Below are 16,558 nucleotides of genomic sequence, written 5' to 3' on the forward strand. Positions count from 1 at the left end.
TAATGCTATCGCTACATGCATATTTGGCTGGTGGAAAGCTCTATGGTTATAGTTTTTGCAAAAAGCCAATTTTTCCCTACAACAAAGGAATAGTTTTAATTTAACTATCAAGGTAGTTGAAACATCATTGAGAAGGTTCCTCCAGCTCAATCCCAATTAAAGTGATTAACACCCCAACAATATTATTTAAGAATGATGAGATACATGTGATAACCCAAATACTAGATACTCAAGAATTGTCCATAACCAGGGACACGGCTAACCATGATTAGATTATACACTCTGCAGAGGTTTGTGCACTTTTCCCCACAAGACTCGATCGCCTCCGTAGGATTTCTCGCACTACAAGGTGTTTGAAAAATGGATGACCGAGACGCAGTCTTTCAGAAACATTAACTCTCTACTCCAGACAGACCATACCAAACCTACATCCCACTACCTGCTGATCTGCCTCTTCAAGAGCTTCACGTAACTTACTCAACTATGCTAGAGCCCATAATAGCCTGTGGCTGCACAGGGAAGTTTCTAGCATGAATCATCTCAGTTCCCTTTGAGCCTGGGTGGCGGTCCATAGGAAGATCACACGGGTACTCTGGGATTTCCAAAAATACAGACAACACTGGGTTCCCCAGGTGCCCTCAATCCACCCAGATGTTAATTTAAGTTGCCACCTTAAGTTGAACCATTAATTAACAAACTCCCATCTGTCATGGACTTCACTCAAACCCAAACCACGTCTACGAGCATAGCATAGCATAGCAATATAAGCAACGCGTAGAAGTAACTCCCAAGGGTTTGAATGTAGCAGGGTAATAGGTTCTACCTCATGAACTACTTCCCAACCCACATGTTAATGACATCATAATCATGCAATGTTTGAGGATTGGAACTAATGCATAAAAACTGGGTGATAAAAGGGATATGATCAAAGTGTTATTTGCCTTGCTGACGGTCTGTGAAACCTAGGGACTCGTAGTAGCACGCTTCGCACTCCGGGTGTTCTATGGCAAACAAACAATAACATACATAAGCAACAAGCAAAGATGCGCAAGCAAAACTCAAATAAAAGAGGTTGACCAGAAGTTTCAACTTAAGAACTCTGGTTCGCAAAAAGAATCAAATCAAACGGAGCAATGAAACTCGAACGGCGAAAGAAAGAAGCTTCATTTACTAATCTGAACAGGTCAAACTTTATAGTAGCAAAAACTTATTTAAGTTGGTTAAACGGAAAGAGGGTTTCGAGACAAAACTCTAGGCGCTTGAATCGCCTGATTCTGACTAATGAGCGAAAAGATAAACAGAAACTAAGATCGGATAAGAAATCGCGATCAGAAAACTCGCGGAATAAATCCGATAGAAGAAAACTGACGAACAGGCTAACGAACGAGCGAAAACCGTTTGTTAAAATGAATGTACAGACGAACGTCCGCTAACTAGAAGAACCGAGAAAAACCGGCGATCCAAAAAAATGAATCTAGGGTTTTCTAAAAAAATTGAACGGTTCTTAGAAAAAACCGGCGGCTCGGATCCGGCGGGTACCTCCGGCGAGGCGAGGTGGCAGGGAGGCGGCTTGCAGGGCGGCGGCGGCACTGGGCGTGGCAAGCGGCGGTGGCGGCACTGGGCGTGGCAAGCGGCGGCGGCGGCTAGCGCGGGCGGCTGGGTTGGCACGGGGCGGCGGGGTTGTGGGGGTGGGGGGCTCGGGCGACGCGTATATAAAGGGGCGGGGCGGGACGGCTTGGAGGAGGGGCCAAGGCGGCGGCGACGGAGTCCGGCTCGGACTCCTCGTCGGAGGCGGCGGCGGCGCGCACGCGGGGAAGGCGGCGGCGGCGGTGGCCTGGTGCGGCTGGGCCTTAGGCCCAGTCGGGTGCGGGAACTTTTTTTTAAATAATTTCACCGACCGAAATAAATTCCTAGAAAAATAAATAAAAATCTAAAAATGCTAAAATAAATTTTCACCGTCTAAATAAAATATTTAGAACGGGATGAACATTTTCTTGGCCCTAAAATGTAATTTTGAAAACGTGCATTTTTTCTAATGCAAACAAAATTGCAATAAAACCCAAATAAAACAAATATTTGATTTTAATATTTTCCCTCCAATATTTCAATTATCTTGCAGAAGTCATATTATCTCTTCTCATATATTTTGATATGAAATATTTTCGGAGAGAAAAATAATTAAAACCAAAATCCTCATTTCAAAATTTGATAGAATCAAATTTGAAAACCGGGAAAAATCCCCAACTCTCTCCGAGGGTCCTTGAGTTGCTTAGGATTTTGAGGATCGCGAGACGGAATGCAAATAAAATATGATATGCATGGATGACTATGTATAACATTCCAAATTGAAAATTTGGGATGTTACAGCGGCGTACCGCAAAACGGACGAAACGGACCTCCTACGGTCGAAACGGGGGTCCGGTTCATCGGGAGGGGTGTGGCGTACCGCAAAACGGGACTCCACGGGATACTATTTATCTCCACCGTCGAACTCCTCCGGCCTCCACGGGCTACCGTCGACCTCGTCCAGCCTCCACGGGCTCCTGTTCATCCAGCCTCCACCGCGCGCTACTTGACTGGCTACAGTTCAACCACCCCTCCATGGGCACCCCTCCACCGTCTACTGTTCATCCAGCCCTCCACACCACGGGGTCCTGTTCAACCACCCCTCCACGGGCACCCCTCCACCGTCTACTATTCATCCAGCCCTCCACCACACCACAGGGTCCTGTTCATCCAGAGGCAACGCCACCGCTCACTGTTCATCCAACCCCCCCCCCCCCGTCACCCCACCCCCCCCCCCCCCGCAACGCTCACTGTTCATCCAATCGATCGGCTTCATTTAGCAGTAGTAGCGAAGAAATCACACGATCAGGTTCAATTAACAGCCATCGATCGATCGCTCGGATTCAGTAACGCGTAGCCTACAGTGCAATCGCTTGGGTTCAGTTAGAGCCCAACACCTCGCTCAGGTTAAGTTAGAGCCAACGCCTCGCACACACGCGTGTACGTGTACGACAGAAACGCGCATCGCTCGGCCCCCGACCTCCCACCATAACCGGTAACTCCCCGAAATTTTCCTTGCCCTCGCTTCTACCACGGTTTTTTCCATCATGGACAGCCCAAAGAATGTCATGCAGCTGCGTCTCCGGCCCGCCCAGGACGAAAAGCCCATTTTCTGTCATGATTTTTTCTCATAGAAGTAGGAGCCCACCACATCTATGATGATACCGGGTTTTGTCACAATTATCGTCATAGAAGTGTCATATGTATGACAGAAAAAAATTTCGTTCGGCCCAAAATGTCATGGATGTGTCTTTTTTTTGTAGTGCACCCTTCCACCATTGTTAGCCTCTCTTGTGCCGCGCAACTTTCGCTGGTACGATAAACCCACCATATATCTTCCTCAAAACAGCCATCATACCTACCTATTATGGCATTTCCATAGCCATTCCGAGATATATTGCCATGCAACTTTCCAGCTTTCCATTTATTATGACACGCTCCATCATTGTCATATTGCTTTGCATGATCATGTAGTTGACATCGTATTTGTGGCAAAGCCACCTTTCATAATTCTTCATACATGTCACTCTTGATTCATTGCACATCCAGGTACAGCGCCGGAGGCATTCATATAGAGTCATATTTTGTTCTAAGTATCGAGTTGTAATTCTTGAGTTGTAAGTAAATAAAAGTGTGATGGTCATCATTATTAGAGCATTGTCCCATGTGAAGAAAGGATGATGGAGACTATGATTCCCCCACAAGTCGGGATGAGACTCCGAATGAAGAATAAAGAGGCCATAAAAAAGAGAAGGCCCAAAAAAACAAAAAAAAGAGAGAAAATGAGTGAAGGGGCAATGCTACTATCCATTTACCACACTTGTGCTTCAAAGTAGCACCATGATCTTCATGATAGAGAGTCTCTTATGTTGTCACTTCCATATACTAGTGGGAATCTTTCATTATAGAACTTGGCTTGTATATTCCAGTGATGGGATTCCTCAAAATTCCCTAGGTCTTCATGAACAAGCGAGTTGGATGCACACCCACGTAGTTTCTTTTTGAGCTTTCATACACTTGTAGCTCTAGTGCATCCGTTGCATGTCAATCCGTACTCACTCACATTGATATCTATTGATGGGCATCTGCATAGCTGTAACACCCACGATGCGGCTATATCTCCCACGTGTCGGGGCACGACTTAGAGGCATAACCGCATGGTAGGCATGTCGCAAGAGTGGTAATCTTTACACATCCCATGTACTGAATAAGAAAGCGATAAAGAGTCAGCTTACAATCGCCACTTCACACAAATACAAGTTAAACATACATCATCCATAATACAATCAAGGTCCGACTACGGAACCAAAATAAAAGAAGACAACCTGAAATGCTAGATCCCCGATCGTCCCAACTGGGCTCCACTACTGATCAACAGGAAAGGAAACAACACAACAAACACGATCTTCATCGAGCTCCCACTTGAGCTGGGTTGCGTCACCTGCACTGGTATCATCGGCACCTACAACTGTTTGGAAGTATCTGCGAGCCACAAGGACTCAGCAATCTCACACCCACGAGATCAAGACTATTTAAGCTTATGGATATGAAAGTGTAGTGAGGTGGAGCTGCAGCAAGCACTAAGCATATATGGTGGCTAACATACAAAAATAAGAGAGAGAAGAGAAGCAATGCAACGGTCGTGAAGCTAGAAGTGATCCTGAAACTACTTACGTTCAAGCATAACACAAGAACCGTTTTCACTTCCCGGTGATAGAGGCTAAGGTGTCCCGATGTTTCGATGAGATGGTGGCTATCTTTTTCTGTGGGAGTCGACCTTGACGATCCGACTACGAACGTGCGAGACGTCGCGCCTTAGCAATCGCTAAACCAACTTCCGAGGGTTATTGACCACGCCGGAGCACGATCAACCTGACCACGAGGGTCTGTTTCCTGCGAGCAAACGAAGAACAAGCAAGAAACTGAGATTGCAATCGGGATATTGCGAATATAAGATGAAAGCTTTATTGATCAAGATGGGGTTCTGTGACGTCTTGGTCTGGTCGTTGGACACAAACGAAGTACGCGAAGTTGCAGCTATGGCGAACTTTTAATCTAAACAAAACCCAAAGTCTAAACGACGCCCTAAGGGCTGTATATATGGAGGAAGAGGGGGGAATTTCGTGGCCCTTGAGGGTGGGGTCCGAAACCAACCCTAACTCTTGTTTGCCCACACATACGGACTCTAAAAATAGCCTATACTTAAGTATTTCGAAATTACATGGGCCTGGCCCATTAATAAGGTGACGCAGCACCTAGAATAGCCTATGGACGAATATTATGAAGTGGCATCTTGTATATTTCGTCCAAGGCTTCATGCACTCCTTATGGTGGCTTCAAAGTCCTGAAATCATCACTTGTAACTCCGTTCTTGATCCCCTTGTGCATGCCATCAACTCCATGCGTGTTCTTGCTCCAATGTTCATCCTTCTCCAAGCTAGGCCCTTCATTTGTAAGCAAAACAAATGTATCCAATTTAGGCAGCATCATAATCTCATGAACATTAGAATCATTACCAAGAAACGAAAGTACCTGGTAATTTAATTGGCGTGCGCGGGCTCTAGTAATTGGTCCAGTATATGTAACAGTAGGGGCTGTGGGTGTAACAATGGTATTGATGTCCTCATCACCCGGACTCCGCCGGAAAGAGACCATCATGGCTATACATGCTGTTTATTCATTTTAATTAAGTTAAGTGTCAAGTTCTCTACAAACGGACCTTAAAAAATTCCCATCTACCCATAACCGCGGGCACGACTTTTGAAAGTTCAAAACCCTACAGGGGTGTCCCATCTTAGCCCATCACAAGTTCTCACGGTCAACGAAGGATATTCCTTCTCCAGAAAGACCTGATCAGACTCGAAATCCCGGTTGCAAGACATTTCAACAATGGTAAAACAAGACCAGCAAAGCCGCCCGATGTGCCGACATCCCGATAGGAGCTGCACATATCTCGTTCTCAGGGCAACACCGGATAGTCCAAACTTCGGGTAGGCCAGCCTAGAGTTGCCCCTAGTGGCCACCGGCGGCTGACAGATTCGGACCAACACTTAGAAAAGCACTGGCCAGGCGGGGTTAAAATAAAGATGACCCTTGAGTCTGCAGAACCCAAGGGAAAAAGGCTTTGGTGGCAAATGTTAAAACCAAGGTTGGGCCTTGCTGGAGGAGTTTTATTCAAAGCGAACTGTCAAGGGGTTCCCATAACACCCAACCGCGTAAGGAACACAAAATCAAGGAACATAACACCGGTATGACGGAAACTAGGGCGGCAAGAGTGGAACAAAACACCAGGCATAGGGCCGAGCCTTCCACCCTTTACCAAGTATATAGATGCATTAAAGTAAATAAGATATAATAATGATATCCCAACAATATCCATGTTCCAACATGGAACAAACTTCATCTTCACATGCAACTAGCAACGCTATAAGAGGGGCTGAGCAAAGCGGTAACATAGCTAAACAACGGTTTGCTAGGAAAGGTGGGTTAGAGGCTTGACATGGCAATATGGGAGGCATGATAAAGCAAGTGGTAGGTATCGCGGCATAGCAATAGAGTGAACAACTAGCAAGCAAAGATAGAAGTGATTTCGAGGGTATGGTCATCTTGCCTGCAAAGTTCTCAGAGTTGATGAAAGCTTGATCCTTGTTAGCGTACTCAACAGGTTCCTCATCACGTACTCGTCTCCTGGCTCTACCCAAAGAAAGAACACAAGCAAAGGAACAACAATCAACCACGGTGCAATGCACAAGCAACATGATGCAAAACATGGAATCACATGCGGGATGTGATATGCAATGCATATGCGTGCTCCGGAAGGAAACGGATGAACAAGGCATCAACATGGCAAACCAAGTGTTCCGCTGGAAATATGAGATGATTTCGGTCGAAATCGATATAAAGATCACCGGAATCGGATGCACGGTTTGCAAATGGCCAGCAAAACAAGAATGGCATAATTCTGCGACTAACAACACGATGACATCTAGAATGCAACAAGAAACTAAACTACTGCACTCCAACATAGCAACAAAGCATATGGAAGTGATCTACTCAAGATGCTTTCCAAAACATGAACAATGTGCTACAGCTAAATCACACCAGAGCATGTTCAAACAAGCATGGCAAAAGCGCAAAAGATATTAGCTTCTCAGACTTTGTGAAAAATACTAGCATGCCAGGAATAACATTAGGAAGCAATGATTAGAGCAAGCAAACAACATTCTACAGGAACATGTCATAGCAAACAAAGGCATGGCATGAATCTACTCAAATCATAGAACAAAAGTCCCTTACTGATCATGAGCCAAAATGGCACAGAAGATATGATGGCACCCATGTAAACATAGCAAGTTTTATTAACAGTCTCAGACTTAGCAGAAAAACAGAGCATGGCATAAACAGAATTATGAAGGCATCTTTGCGAGCTCAAATCACTCACCACAATGCCTTGCATGACAAGATAAGCATACTACCAGCAAGAATACATGTTCATGAAGCTCACCATGGAAATAACAAGTTCATAGCATGCATGGATCAACAAAAACAGCCATGGCAAAATTGATTAACATGTAAACAATCTACTAGGAACATTTTATAGCAAAAGTAGAGCAAGATTGAGACATGCTAGGGCACTCCATAAATGCAAACCGGGGCACAGATGGATACAACACAACCATATGTCCAAAACATCCTTACTGAAGCAACTTAAAACTAGCATGGATCTCACTGTAGCATCATAGTTACATGGCATAAAAACAAGCATGGCATAATGGAATGAAGTGAAGAGAATCTCACGATGAACATTTTGATATATCATGTGCATGAAACGGAACTACGGATGAGAAGTTATGGCATGGTGAACAGAGGCATAAAAGGTTAGGGTTTGAGGACTTAGAGAAATAGACCCTCCTCAGATCTCAGATCTAGGGTTGCACAGAAAACGAGAATGGCCGGGGTAGTTCGCCTGAGAGGAAGAGAGGCAGTGGACGGAGCTTGGTAAAGTTGCCGAAGCTCATGGGGCGGCCGGATCTGGTCGGCTCGAGGTGCGCCGGCGAAGAGGAGGCGCCGATCGGCGGCGATGCGGAAGGGCGACGAAGTCGGTCGGGCGAGGCGGCGAAGTCGGTCGGGGTGGCAGCGAGCTGACTAGGCGGCGCACGGCGGCGGAGATGGGCGGCGAGCGGCAGGGTCCGGTACGGTGGCGGGGGCGACGTGCGGCGACGAAGATGGGCGCTGTGGGCGCGGGAAGGCGATGGGCCAATGAGGGCTGGAAGCGGGCTCGGTGGGCCTGCGGCACGGGGAAGCGGCAACATGACATGTGGCAGCACGTGATTTGCTGGGCGGTGGCGGCGGATCCTGTCCGGCGAGGCCGGATGTGTCCGGTGGCGGCGGGGGAGGATTTTTTAGGGTTTGGACCCGAAATTTGGACTAGGAGCACATATATATAGGTGGGAGGAGGTAGGAGTGTCCAAATGGAGTGTACTTTTCGCCCACGCGATCGTAATACGACAATGGATGACATGGATGTGGTTTGGAAGGGTTATTGGGCCATTTTGGAGGGGTGTTGGGCTGCAACACACAAGAGGCCTTTGCGGTTCCCCGGTTAACCGTTGGAGTATCAAACGGACTCCAAATGACACAAAATTTGATCGGCGGTCTATCGGTGGTGTACCAAGGACGCTTGGCAAATCTCGGTCCATTCAGAGAATGTTTCACACCCGCTCACGAAAAGAGACAAAAGGGGGCGCCAGAGGACGTAGGAGTGTCGGATTGCGAAACGGGCAACAAGGAAAATGCTCGGATGCATGAGACCAACACGTATGCAAATGAGATGCACATGATGACATGATATGAAATGCATGACATGGACAAAATGCAAAACGAAGACAAAACCCAACCACGAAGGGAATCTCATAACTTAAGGCTGAAAATGGCAGAGTCGGAGTTACAAATATGGAAAGTTGTATCCGGGGCGTTACAATAGCCATTCATTAGCCGCGTCAATGTGAGCCTTTCTCCTTTTTTGTCTTCTCCACACAACCCCCATCATCATATTCTATTCCAGCCATAGTGCTATGTCCATGGCTCACGCTCATGTATTGCGTGAAAGTCGAAAAAGTTTGAGATTACTAAAGTATGAAACAATTGCTTGGCTTATCATTGGGATTGTGCACGATGAGAGCATTTTTGTGTGACGAAAATGAAGCATAGCTAAACTATATGATTTTGTAGGGATAAGATTTCTTTGGCCATGTTTTTTTGAGAAGACATAATTGCTTGGTTAGTATGCTTGAAGTATTATTATTTTTATGTCAATATTAAACTTTTGTCTTGAATCTTATGGATCCTAATATTCTTGCCACAATAAAGGGAATTACATGCATAAATATGTTAGGTAGCATTCCACATCAAAAACTCTTGTTTTTATCATTTACCTACTCGAGGACGAGCAGGAATTAAGCTTGGGGATGCTTGATACGTCTCCAACATATCTATAATTTCTGATTGTTCCATGTTATTATATTATCAACCTTGGATGTTTCATATGCATTTATATGCTATTTTATATGATTTTTGGGACTAACTTATTAACCTAGAGCCCAGTGCCAGTTTCTGTTTTTTCCTTGTTTTTGAGTATCGCAGAAAAGGAAAACCAAACGATGTCCAATTGACCTGAAACTTCACGGAACTTATTTTTGGACCAGAAGAAGGCCATGGAGTAAAAGATTTGGGCCAGAAGAGTCCCGGGCTGCCCACGAGGGTAAGGGGCGTGCCCACCCCCTAGGTGCGCCTCCCTACCTCGTGGACAGCCCGGAGACTCCCTGACTTGTTCTCGACGCCAAAACCTCTTATATATACTGAAACTTCTAGAAAGAAACCTAGATCGGGAGTTCCGCCGCCCCAAGCCTCTGTAGCCACCGAAAACCAATCTAGACCAATTCTGGCACCCTGTCGGAGTGGGGAATCCCTCTCTGGTGGCCATCTTCATCATCCCGGCGCTCTCCATGATGAGGAGGGAGTAGTTCTCCCTCAGGGCTAAGGGTATGTACCAGTAGATATGTGTTTGATCTCTCTCTCTCTCTCTCGTGTTCTTGATTTGGCACGATCTTGATGTATCGCAAGGTTTGGTATTATAGTTGGATCTTATGATGTTTCTCCCCCTCTCCTTTGAAGTTATCTTATTGGATTGAGTCTTTAAGGATTTGAGAACACTTGATGTATGTCTTGCATGTGCTTATCTGTGGTGACAATGGGATATCACGTGATCCACTTGATGTATGTTTTGGTGATCAACTTGCGAGTTCCGTGACCTCGTGAACTTATTCGTAGGGGTTGGCACACGTTTCCGTCTTGACTATCCGGTAGAAACTTTGGGGCACTCTTTGATGTTCTTTGTGTTGGTTGAATAGATGAATCTGAGATTGTGTGATGCATTTCATATAATCATACCCACGGATACTTGAGGTGACATTGGAGTATCTAGGTGACATTAGGGTTTTGGTTGATTTGTGTCTTAAGTAGTTATTCTAGTATGAACTCTAGGATAGATTGAACGGAAAGAATAGCTTCATGTTATTTTACTACGGACTCTTGAATAGATCGATCAGAAAGAATAACTTTGAGGTGGTTTCGTACCCTACAATAATCTCTTCGTTTGTTCTCCGCTATAAGTGACTTTGGAGTGACTCTTTGTTGCATGTTGAGGGATAGTTATATGATCTAATTATGTTATTATTGTTCAGAGAACTTGCACTAGTGAAAGTATGAACCCTAGGCCTTGTTTCAACGCATTGCAATACCATTTTCGCTCACTTTTATCACTTGCTACCTTGCTGTTTTTATATTTTCAGATTACAAAAACTTATACCTACCATCTATATTGCACTTGTATCACCATCTCTTCGCCGAACTAGTGCACCTATACAGTTTACCATTGTATTGGGTGTGTTGGGGACACAAGAGACTCTTTGTTATTTGGTTGCAGGGTTGTTTGAGAGAGACCATCTTCATCCTACGCCTCCCACGGATTGATAAACCTTAGGTCATCCACTTGTGGGAAATTTGCTACTGTCCTACAAACCTCTGCACTTAGAGGCCCAACAACCTCTACAAGAAGAAGGTTGTGTAGTAGACATCAAGGTGTGGGTTCATCAATTTCCAACTATTCTCTACGGTTTCCATGGGCCTTCTTTTATAGATCAAGGGGTCACCACAATGGCAAAGTAGTCATTGTGCACTGATATGATAGCAAAGAGTGCTATCATACCTAACTCCTCGGGCTAACATGGCGCCTTAAATGCACCGCTTAGTGTCACATCATTGGTTGCCCGACAAGTCTTGTCAGGCTATCTTGCCAGCTTCGCGCCTGTTCTCTTGACACGTCGCTGGAGGGGTGTCATCTGTGGGTTTCTCCTATAGGAAACAGCTGCCATGTGCCGAATGGCTGCCACTTAATCATCTTGCGGCTTGACACCGCACTGATGGAGGACGTGGGTCATGCTGGAGTGGTTGGTGAGGTGGTTTTGCCTCTGCGAGCCCCGGCAGGCCCTGCCGGGGCGCCTTGGGCGCCTGCTTCTAGGGGTGGCCTGGCCCCTTGCTGGGCTCGCCTATCCGGCAAGGGAGGCCCTCTCTTGGCGATATCCTGCTACTCTAGCTTGGCCTTAGTCTCTTTGAGCTGCATGCTGGTTCTCCAAATCTCTAAATTCCTTGTATTCTGGCTTGGGTTGGTGCCTCGAACTTGCCCTCGTGCCTGTGCACAGTCTGGGCAACAGACCCAGGGTTTGTTGCAATGACATATTGTTGATCATAACACTTCTATTAAGATGCTTAAAGAAGTTATTTTTCTGAGGATTCGAGTCCCTAGATATTTAGTGACTGATGCTGGTTCACAATTTATTCATGGTGCTTTCCATAAAATGCTTGCTAAATATGATGTTAACCATAGAATTTCATCTCGATATCATCCTTAGTCTAGTGGTCAAGTAGAATTGAGCAATAGAGAGATTAAATTGATCTTGCAAAAGATTGTTAACAGATCTAGAAAGAATTGGTCTAAGAAACTATATGATGCATTATGGGCTTATAGAACTGCTTATAAAAACCCTATGGGTACGTCTCCGTACAAAATGGTTTATGGAAAGGCTTCTCACATACATCTTGACCTAGAACATAAGGCATATTGGGCAATTAAAGAGCTCAATTATGATTTCAAAGTTGCCGGTGAGAAGAGGTTATTTGACATTAGCTCACTTGATGAATGGAGAACCCAAGCCTATGAGAATGCCAAGTTGTTTCAAGAAAAGGTTAAAATATGGCATGACAAAAGCATACAAAAGCATGAGTCTAATGTACGTGATCATGTTTTGCTATATAACTATCCTTTAAGATTTTTTGCAGGAAAGCTTCTCTCTAAATGGGAAGGTCCTTACATTATCATGGAGGTCTATCATTCTGATGCAATCAAAATCAACAACGTCGAAGGTACAAATCTGAAGGTGGTAATTGGTCAAAGAATTAATCATTATATCTCAGGTAACCCCGTGAATATGGAGACCAATATAATTGACACCGTAACACCGGAGGAGTACATAAGGAACACTTTCAAGAACATTTCAGACTCCGAAATGGAACAGGTATGTGGTACGGTAAGTAAACCGACTCCAAAACTATTCTAATAGAAATTTATCTCCGTTTTGGAATATTTAAATAATTAGGAAAATAAAAAGTAGTCTGAAAGAGACACGAGGCGACCACAAGGGTGGAGGGTGCGCCCTACCCCCGGGCGTGCCCCTGCCTTGTGGCCACCTCGTGTGCCCTCCGGACTCCGTTTTCTTGTATGATACTTCTTTTGGTCGGTAAAAATTCATTATATAATCTCCCAAAGGTTTTGACCACCGTACCACGGCAGAATCCCCTGTTTTCATTTTGAGTTGTTTTTGCAACATATTTGGAGCAATATGTCATCCCAAGATTCGGAGGGAGAGAGCTATGTAGCTGATTACATTGAAAACCCCAAAGTCTACGGGGATTTGGAGCATTGTGGTTGGACCACAGAGGAAGAAGAAGACTATGATCCGAAAGGAAAGGAAGAGACAAGTTCCGATGAAGAGGAAGTCACACTACCCCAACCTGGGGACATGCATGTGGAGTTCAAAAAGTCAAGTCTTCCTAATAAAGCAAAGAAACCTAGGATCAAGTTTATCCCTTTTCGTCTCTTGCAGAAAACAAATAGGAACCATGTAAAATGATATTAAGGCTTTAGGAGGAGATCGATGACTTAAGGGAGGAAAATTCTACCCTCAATCACAAGATGACGAACAAGCCTACTACATCAAAAACTCCATCATCATCACCACCTCCGAAGAAAGAGACATAAATACATGGGTAAGGGCACTCCCCTTGGCAACTGCCAAGCTTGGGGGAGGTGCCCCCATATCATATCACCATCATACCTTTACCTTTATCGTTTTTCTTTCTTCAGTCCTTTTGGTTATATCTTGATCTAGTAGAGTACATTTTTAGTATGATCTAGCTTTGAGTTTTGCTTTGTGTTCCCTCTATGTAATCGAGTACGTGAGTTATATATAATAAAGAGTAGTTTTGAGTTGAGGGCTTTGCCTTGTTGCTATGATCTAGAGGGAATTAAATAAAAAATGAAGAATAAAAAGAAGCAAAATGATCATATATTGATCTTATGGAGAGTAATGACTTCACATATAAAGAGTATGATGAATAAAAGTTGTTGAGAGTTGACAAACATAGTTTTGGTCATTGTTGCAATTAATAGGAAGTAATAAAGAAAGAGAGGCTTCACATATAAATATACTATCTTGGACATCAACTGTATTTGTGAGCACTCATTAAAATATGACATGCTAAAAAGTTGATGTTGGACAAGGAAGACAACATAATGAGTTATGTTTTATTATATCTGAATAGAAGTTATATTGTCATGGATCATCCAACATGTTGATCTTGCCTTTCCCTCTCATGCTAGCCAAATTCTTTGCACCAAGTAGAGATACTACTTGTGCTTCCAAACATCCCTTAAACCAGTTTTGCCATGAGAGTCCACCATACCTACCTACGGATTGAGTAAAATCCTTCAAGTAAGTTGTCATCGATGCAAGCAATAAAAATTTCTCTCTAAATATGTATGATATATTAGTGTGAAGAAAATAAGCTTTATACAAACATGTGATATGGAAGAAATTGAAGCGATGGACTTCATAATAAATTTATTAATAACAAGCGGCAATATAAAGTGAAGTTCTTTTGCACTATGATTTTGTGCATCCAGCCATTAAACCGCATGGCAACCTCTGCTTCCCTCTGCGAAGAGTCTATCTTTTACATTTATCTTCTACCCTTATACAAGATTCATGGTGATCTTCACCTTTCCTTTTTACACCTTTTCTTTTGGCAAGCACTATGTGCTGGAGAGATCCGGATATATATATATATATATGTAGGTTATCATAAAGTATTATTGTTGACATTACCCTTGAGGTAAAAGGTTGGGAGGCGAAACTATAAGCCCCTATCTTTCTCTGTGTGTGATTGAAGCTTTGAGCCCATAAGTATCACATGAGTGTTAGCAATTGTGAATGACTAAATGATAGTTGGGTATGAGGACTTGCTGAAAAGCTCTTATATTGACTCTTTCCGATGTTATGATAGATTGCAATTGCTTCAATGAATGAGATCATAGTATGTCAATTTTCAATGAAGTTTCTGATTCATACTTTACCTTGTGAACAAATTGTTACTTTAGCATAAGAAACTATATGACAATATATGTTTTTTCTGAAGATGATCATGACACCCTCATGTCCGTATTTTATTTTACCGACACCTCTGTCTCTAAAAATGTGGACATATTTTTCGATTTCGGCTTTCACTTGAGGGCAAGCAAGGTCTAAACTTGGGGGAGTTGATATGTCCATTTGGATCATGCTTTTATATTGATATTTATTGCATTATGGGTTGTTATTACACATTATATCACAATACTTATGCATTTTCTCTCTTATTTTATAAGGTTTAAATGAAGAGGGAGAATGCCGGCAGCTAGAGTTCTAGACTAGAAAAGGAGCAAATATTAGAGACCTATTCTGCACAACTCCAAAAGTCCTGAACCTTCACGCAGAATATTTTTGGAGTATATAAAAAATATTGGGCGAAGAAAGTACTAGAGGAGGGCCACTTGCCATCCACAAGGGTGGAGGGCGCGCCCTACCCCTTGGGCCTGCCCCCTAACTTGTGGGCCACCAGGCAGGCCCCTAACGCCCATCTTCTGCTATATGGTGTGTTTTAACCTGGAAAAAAAATCAGAAGGAAGCTTTCAGGATGAAGCGCCGCCATCTTGAGGCTCAACTTGGGCAGAACCAATCTAGGGCTCCAAGGAAGCTGTTCTGCCAGGGAAACATCCCTCCCGGAGGGGGAAATCGAAGCCATCGTCATCACCAACGATCCTCTCATCGAAAGGGCGTCAATCTCCATCAACAACTTCACCGGCACCATCTCCTCTCAAACCCTAGTTCATCTCTTGTATTTGATCTTTGTCTCAAAACCTTTGATTGGTACATGTGGGTTGCTAGTAGTGTTGATTACTCCTTGTTGTTGATGCTAGTTGGTTTATTTTGTGGAATGTCATATGTTTAGATCCTTAATGATAATTAATACTCCTCTGATTATGAACATGAATATGCTTTATGAGTATTTACGTTTGTTCCTTAGGACATGGGAGAAGTCTTGTTATAAGTAATCATGTGAATTTGGTATTCCTTCGATATTTTGATGAGATGTATGTTGTCTTTCCTCTAGTGGTGTAATGTTAACATCGACTACATGACACTTCATTATTATGAGAACACTTGATGTATGTCTCGCATGTGCTTATCTGTGGTGACAATGGAATATTCACGTGATATACTTGATGTATGTTTTGGTGATCAATGTGCGGGTTCTATGACCTTGTGAACTTATGCATAGGGGTTTGCATACATTTCCGTCTTGACTCTCCAGGAGAAACTTTGAGGAACTCTTTGAAGTTCTTTGTGTTGGTTTGAATACATGAATCTGAAATTGTGTGATGCATATCGTATAATCAGACTCGTGGATACTTATGTTGACATTGGAGTATCAAGGTGACATTAGGGTTTTGGTTTATGTGTGACTTAAGGTGTTATTTTAGTACGAACTCTAGGGCTGTTTGCGACACTTATAGGAATAGCCCAATAGATCAATCAGAAATAATAACTTTGAGATGGTTTCATACCCTACAATAATCTCTTTATTTGTTCTCCGCTATTAGTGACTTTGGAGTGACTCTTTGTTGCATGTTGAGGGATTGTTGTATGCTCCAATTATATTATCATTGTTCAGAGAACTTGCACTAGTGAAAGCATGAACTTTAGGCCTTGTTTCGAAGCATTGCAATACCGTTTTCGCTCACTTTTACCACTTGCTACCTTGTTGTTTTTATATTTTC

Source organism: Triticum urartu, chromosome 5 (genome assembly GCF_003073215.2).
Source record: "Triticum urartu cultivar G1812 chromosome 5, Tu2.1, whole genome shotgun sequence".
Lineage (NCBI taxonomy): Eukaryota > Viridiplantae > Streptophyta > Magnoliopsida > Poales > Poaceae > Triticum > Triticum urartu.